The sequence below is a fragment of the Bidens hawaiensis genome, unplaced genomic scaffold (assembly GCF_021521415.1).
Source record: "Bidens hawaiensis isolate Kalapana, Puna unplaced genomic scaffold, B.hawaiensis_p1.1 tig00002123_1, whole genome shotgun sequence".
NCBI lineage: Eukaryota > Viridiplantae > Streptophyta > Magnoliopsida > Asterales > Asteraceae > Bidens > Bidens hawaiensis.
Genome location: NW_027491112.1, coordinates 639111 through 646584, shown reverse-complemented (window position 1 = coordinate 646584; position 7474 = coordinate 639111). Strand labels below are relative to the sequence as shown.

The 7474-nt window shown below is 34.1% G+C and overlaps 1 pseudogene across 1 annotated transcript; it reads right to left on the bottom strand.

The window, feature by feature from the left end:
* Positions 1 to 3949: 3949 nt before the first annotated feature.
* Positions 3950 to 6271, bottom strand: LOC143605205 (serine/arginine-rich splicing factor RSZ22-like; annotated as a pseudogene). Its single transcript, XR_013148460.1, has 5 exons — positions 6128 to 6271; positions 5223 to 5311; positions 4886 to 5133; positions 4671 to 4787; positions 3950 to 4169 (listed from the first exon to the last, which is right to left on the bottom strand). The product of XR_013148460.1 is annotated as a serine/arginine-rich splicing factor RSZ22-like (transcript).
* Positions 6272 to 7474: the final 1203 nt, after the last annotated feature.

Genomic DNA, 7474 nt, shown 5'->3' with positions numbered 1-7474 from the left:
CGCCCCACCACAAAGGGCGCCGCTTTGTGGTGTTCCGTGCCCAAAGGCGCCCGCCACATCAGCTGACCACGCCCCATAGTGGGTGGTCTAATAGATGCCCGACCGACCCATTAAACATGACTCAAAAGCGATACTTTATTTTAGAGCATAATATCTTCTTTTTTCTTCTAATTCTATACAAATTAACTAAATATCATCAAAACCCTAAATTTATATAAATATTTTACTTCATTATAATCATTTGGATGTTTTTATATAATGACTAAAACGTCTTTATTAAAAAATAATACTTTTTTTCTATGTAGTTTAACTAATATGTTTACGTGGTATCACATAAACGATTGCTTTTTCACCACCATCTACGTGTTCACCATACTACATATGCAAACTAACGTTACAATAGTTGTAGTTTAAATCTAGTGGTGACAATCATGTCGAATTTATATGTTAAAACACATTTGAATATGGACAGTGTGATCCATTGATCTAAACAAGTCAAATTAATGGATCGAACCGTTGAGGGGTTATAAAGATAATGTAATAAATAGGTTAAACCATTTAATAGGTTGGCATAATAAGTTACATATTTTGGTTTTTATTCTAATATGATTTAGTTTTGCAGATTAAAATGTAATTTTAACATATGATATCTAAATTAAAATACATGTGTATAATGTATACCAACTACCAAACTAATAAGTTTCTCTAACGAACGGAAGACAAGCAACTCACGATTTTGGCGCTCGGTATGACCTTCATACATTGTTCATGATGGATATAAAAATAAACAAAATTTATTATTTATTTGTAACCACGTTAGACCATGTGTAATGGTTTAACTAAGATTATCTGCATCAGTTCAGGGCAATTTTTTCACAAACAACCTAGTCAGCATGTCACATCAGCTTTCCATTCATTCTTTCCACAAACACGTTTTACCAACAACTATAACATATTCATTCTTTCCACAAATAACCTCATAATTTTCACATCACCAATATTGAGGACCCACCAACCACCATCCTTCTCACAAATCTCCTTCACATAGCCATGAATGACCTTGATGTGAAAGGTTTAAAAGCTTTAAAAAAAAAGTCACAACCACATTGGCAGAGGCTCTCATTCACTGTTTTTGAGTTTTTGAGTTTAATGGTTTAACTTGTAATTATATATATATATATATATATATATATATAGAAAATGGTTAAAATAAAAAAAAATAGTTTCATAAGAAGGGTAAGAAAGACATAAAATTTGAAGTTTGAAAACTATGTCTACCCACAAACAACACTATGTCATGTTGACCCGTCATATGCAATGTGAATTGGTTTCATTACTTAAGAAAAGACTTGTCAAAACACATACGTTTTTATCACTACACTATCAAATACATTAATAGCACACAAAAAAGGAGTATTTAAGACTTTATAACCCAAAGAAAGTTATACCGTTGTCACTTTTTACGATCCGGGTCAACCCACATATCCACCCACAAATCCATAAACTCATATATATAATCATTTCATTAATTTTTTTAAAAAAAATCTAGTCTATATACAAATCTAACGTTGTGTTCCAGAGTTCATTTACGAAAAGAAAGACAAGGAAAAGAAAGTTTATTCTTCTTATCTTTTCTATTGGTATCTCCTCTTTCTCTTCAACTTGTTATCCTTTTAAATCTTTTCAATTTGAAAAGATACAAATTCTTTTCTTTACTTATCATTTTCTCTTCCCTTCTCTCCCCTCCTTTTATTTCTTTTAATGAAACTCAGGAACATCTCTTTTAACTTTTCCTTTTTTCTGCTTTCTTAAATAAAACTCGGGAACACAACATATTTTTTTCATCCCTTATCTACCTTTCTTTTCCTCAGTTAAATGAAACTTGAGAACACAGTGTAAATGTCACGGCTATTTAAAAGGATATAAGGTCACTCATCTACTATGATACACTTATATAAATTTAAACTTTGGGTTAAGTATAAGCCCTAGAGGTATATCCAAAATTTCTTAGCAATGTGTATGTTTTGAACGGATCGGATTAATTTGATCGAGATAAATGTATTCGATTAGATTTTTATTACTAAAATATGAAAACGGATCATACAAACCACCTTCATATCTAAATTAAACCAACCGAATTTAAGGCGGCCAGATAAGTGTTTACAATTTGATATTAAGTTAAATTATCTATCTTCTATATATATAAAAAAAATAGGGGAGACACATGTGAGCTTTCTAGGTCATCAAAGTTGATTTTCTCGTCTCTCTCTAATATTAAATAATAATGATTTTCTTTAATTTGATAAATAATATAATTACACCATAAGTCATATTATTTAATTATTTATAAAATCTTTGAGAAATATATTATGTGATATTCAAAATAAATTTTCTAATGCATATTTATTTAATAAGGGTAATACGAGTTTCTAACCTAATTTGCTAAAAGAAGATGTGAATAGTAGAGTTAGTTACAAACTAACCTAATTTAGATGTTTATAGGAGTGTCTTCTCTTGTTTGGTTCAGGGACCGTGGGTTTGTTGTGGGTCAGGCTGCGTTGAAGGCTGAATCGGGAAAAGTTGCTAAACACGAGAAAGCTTGTTTAGATAATCAACATGTCTTTCTATCATTTGCCTTTGATACATTTGGTTTTCTGGCCCCAGAGGCTGTGAAATTTTTTAGTAGGGTTTAGCGCGTCGTACACGGAACCTCTTCAGCTTCTAGGTCCCAAAGCTTCATTTTTAGCAGGATTGGCTTTGCTATTCAAAAGGGGGTTGCGGCGCAGCTTGTTGCCCGTTTGCCTACCACTTTATTGTAATCATTTTATAGTAAATTATATATAATAAAAATCTACTAAAAAGTATTCGCATGTAACCAATCAGAACAAGGAAGAAAAATATTATGTTGTTACAGAATTTAAACACGTGAAACAATTGTTTAACATGTGTTCCCACGTAAACATCTAAATTTTAAAAGAAAAAAGTATAAATAGAAAAAAACCTCAATACGTATCTAATATTTGATCATATTTCACATTTGAACATCAGAAATAGGAAGAAAAAAACAGAATAAACCTTTCAGATGTATGCACATGGCACACACAGTTTGTTCACACCCTTAACTAGAAATATTAATTTAGTTGAGATATAGGGGGTGTAAATGAGCCGAGTAACTCACGAGCTGCTCGGCTCGTTTGCACTCCTATAACGGATCTAAATTGATCCAGAAAAAAAAATTGCACAATCCAAATTATACATGAAGAAGTTCTGTTTTTATCCACTTAATACAAAATAAATTGAGAAAAAACAAATATTTTTTTTTACATTTTGTATATTTTACTCTACATATTAAAATCTTCTAACTATGCGTAACTACAAAAAACACACAAGTCTAAAAAATTCATTTTAAGGGTGTTCAAAGTTGAATAGTTTATACTTAATGATATTTAGCATAAAAATTGTTGTATATTTCAGAACAGCCCAAAGAGTTGCAACATATCCTTGCAAATACCAAACCAAACCAAATATTGGTCAAACGGTCAAAACCGGTTAATCTCAATAACAGGTTTCAGTTCCTAATCAGTTTTTAATGAAAAATCTTTAACCTGTTTAGCCCGTTAAATTCGGTTTTTAATAATCTATTAAAAACATGTTCGGTTCTTAATAATCTATTAAAAACATCCTTTACCTATTGGAATTAAGCTTATTAACTATAGCCTTGTTAACACTTATTCGGTTAACCGGTTCCTAACCTACGGTTAATATCGGTTACAGGTCGATTAACCGGTTAGGATTTGCAGCTTCCAATTGCTCAGCACCCACCAGTTTGTAGGTTCAGTTTATGAGCCCATGTTTAAAAAATGACTGGTTTTGATTCTCATTACCAGAAATCTGATCTTAAACTAATATCGATTCACTAAAAAGCAAAAATAAGTTAATCGCTTTAGCATTGCTAACACGCAAAGTAGCATTCACATCATGATAACACATACTCTAATAAAACTAGATTTGACTTAAGAGATGCAAATAAATAAACTTGGTACTTCAGTTTTCAAATGCAGGTAAAAAATTGAAAACAAGTCTAAACACATAACAAATTCTAGGATTCTTGAAAAGTTGATCTCCATACTCATCAGCTCCTGCTACGACGCCTGTCCCTAAGCCCGTTTCTGAAAACATAAAGCAACAAGATATTTTACCAAAATGACATTACCATAACAGAGCCATTATTTTGCAAATGGCAAAAACTGTATTTATATTATTATTTCATAATCATAATCTACTTTAAGCTATAGTTGTCAAAGCCCAATAGCGCAAAGCGGATAAAAGGTGAGGGCCCAAGATAAACAAAGCGCATAGCATAAAAATACCATTTTTTAATGTTTTAAACATGTTTTAGGCTTGTTTACGCTGGTTCCAGGCCATTTTTAATGTCTCATACCAGCTACCCGAAATTTGTAAAATTTTGCTGAAATTCTCAGGATTTTGCAAGAACCTGACCAGAACCTTGTCCGATTTGTCACAGGATTGTCTGGATGGCAGCGAGGCGCTTTACCTGCGCCTCGCCTCGCCTCGCTTAAGGGCCTAGGCGTGTACCCAAAGGGCTTTTGACAACATAGCTTAAAACAAAGCTTTCAACTTTAGTCATTGCATGTAAGAAGACAACTTACCCATTTGTATATGGTAACTCGTCACGTCCACGAGGCGGAGGTGACCTGCTGTAGTTACTCCTGCGAGGTGGTGACATGCTACGGCATGGTGGTGATCGTCCACGAGGACTGTAGCTCCTACCTCCCACAAAAAAATAATATTTTCATACCTTTTAAGTCAATTAACATTAATTTGCAATTGAAGTAACAAAACAAAAGAATATCATGAATCTCACCTCCGACCATAGCTGGGGCTCCGTCGGTACCTGGCGGGGCTACAGCTCCGGCTGCGGCGTCTACCGCCGCCGCCGCCGCCACCACGGCATTCACGAGCAAAGTGTCCGACTTCACCACACTGGTAGCATTTCAAATCAGAACCGCCAGAGCGACCACGACCACCGCCGCCACCACGTCCACCACCGCCGCCCCCCCCCCCCCCCTCCTCTAGAGTTGTGAGACATTTCCACTCTCCATCCATTCTTACCTGGTTCATTTATTACTCATTGAGAACTCAAAAAATAAACATAATAAGAATTGTAATTTTAAAGATTTTAATGATAATAACAACAATACCATCAAGTTCACGGATGGCATCCTGAGCATCTCGTTTGTCATCAAAATCAACAAAACCATAGCCAGGTGGACGTCTTGCAACCCACACACTACACATCACATAAACAGAAGAATCTAAGAGATAATTTATAGTTTATAACAGACAGAAACTGCATAGAAACTGCATCAGTTTGCATAACCTCAAAAAACTGGAATTTTAACCTCACAAATAGGGCTGTAAATAAACCGAACATTCAGGAAACTGCTCATGGACTGTTCGGCAAGAAGTTCGTTTATGTTTGTTCATTTAATAAATGAACGAACATAAACAAGGATTTTCATTCGATTAACTAAATGAACGAACATAAACAGGGGGCCATGTTCATCCAATTGTGTTCGCTTACGTCCGTGAATGTTTGTTTGTTTATGTTTATTCATTAAAGGTTTTAATGTTTTTAACGCCTTTTCTAATCTTATTATACATATTTAAACAAAATTATTAACTATTAAACAAAAATAGACATGAGTATTATGTGAGTATATTATATGTAAAGTAACATATGAATTTAAATGTTATAAAAAAACACCAAGACGAACTTGGGAGCCAGACCGATTCGTTGGCACTAACCACACTTAGTTAGCCAAAACAAATAAACAATGTTTGTGTTCATTTGTGTTCGTGAACCGATTCACAAACAAGTTCATTTTCTTAATGAACGAACACGAAGTTCATGAACCGCTTTCTAACCTATAAAAGTTTAACGAACAAACATAAACAAGACCTTGTTGGGTTTGGTTTGGTTCGTTTACAGCCCTACTCACAAGTAAGTTTGTTTACAGTAAATAAAACTTCACTAACAACATAAGGTTTAGAAATGGAATAATAATAATAATAATAATAATAATAATAATAATAATAATCTTACTTGCGAATAACACCAAAGGTACGGAACTCATCCTCAATGTCCCGTTCATTAACCCGTGGATCCAGATTACCAACATACACACGCGCCATCTTCAACAGCAATATTCACCTGTCAATTATTATCTGTTATACAAATAGGGTAGAAAGTAATTATAATTAGGGTTTAATGTCTGAAACCTAATAGAAGAACATTAGTAAAAGGAGACAGCGTTTGACAGAAAAACCCTAGAACTGAGTTGGAGGCAGTGGGAATTAATGATGTTTCAAGTGAAGAGAGGCTTGTTTTGTTTGGCCGAACAACAACAGTACGGCCGCTAAGTAAGTAAGTAAGTTGTGTCTAAAGTACTAGACACATTACATGCGTGTTGGGGTTTTGTTCTTAGTCTATAATTCATTATAATTCATTTCTATTATAATTTTCGTCCAAAAAAAGTGTTTAGTCATTTATGTTGTCGTGGTTGTATTTAATTTTCGTTTAAGTCCAAATCATTAACTCCGTAATTTTAATATGTTAAGTTAATATAAAATGGAAAAATAGAAAAAAGAAACATCATTTTAATTAAATAGAGTAAACTGTTATTTTCATTTGCTCACTTTTGCCAGATCCATCCAATATAAACTTATTTTTAGCCACAACTTACGATTCTCTAACTCGCCCAAGTAACACACATGAAGAATCTTGAATACATATAGTAAATCACTCCAGTTCAATGACACCGTAGTGTCATTAGAAGCCATACAATTAGACCCCTCTCGTTTTCTTCTCCCACCAACTGAAGCATAAGAATGAGATTTTAACTCGCCAACATTGCATGCACCAATTATAACATCCATAGCCACACTGTTTCCATGACTTTAGCCCTTGTAAACCTGACCCCACTAATCCTTTCGCTCCAGTTTTTCTTTCAAATCTTGCGAAGACGCAAACATAGGGTACGACCCAAACCACATAGAACACAGGTTACCCGATTTTGAAAGCTTCTTTGACACTTAGATGTTGGGAACACGTCTCCAGTTGTTACATCTTTGCCAAATGTCCTTCAAAAGCGAACAAGGAGGGAAGTTTGTGAGACAGATTGATACTGGTTGTTCTTAACTCTTTGATGTTCAAACCCTGAATTTTCATTTCTGTTATTCTCGAATACATTCGCCTTCTTGTTGTCCTTGTTCAGCTGCTCCATTCTTCACCTTTGATTTCTTCATCAAAGCCAACCCCGCCCGGCGCTAGGATTTGCCCCACCTTCGCCATATTTCGATTTTTTTAATATGCAGATAAAAAATACATCTTTTTTCAAACGCATGTCCGTCTCATACTCAAATACATGTTTTTAGTTGTTTCGAGTATTCC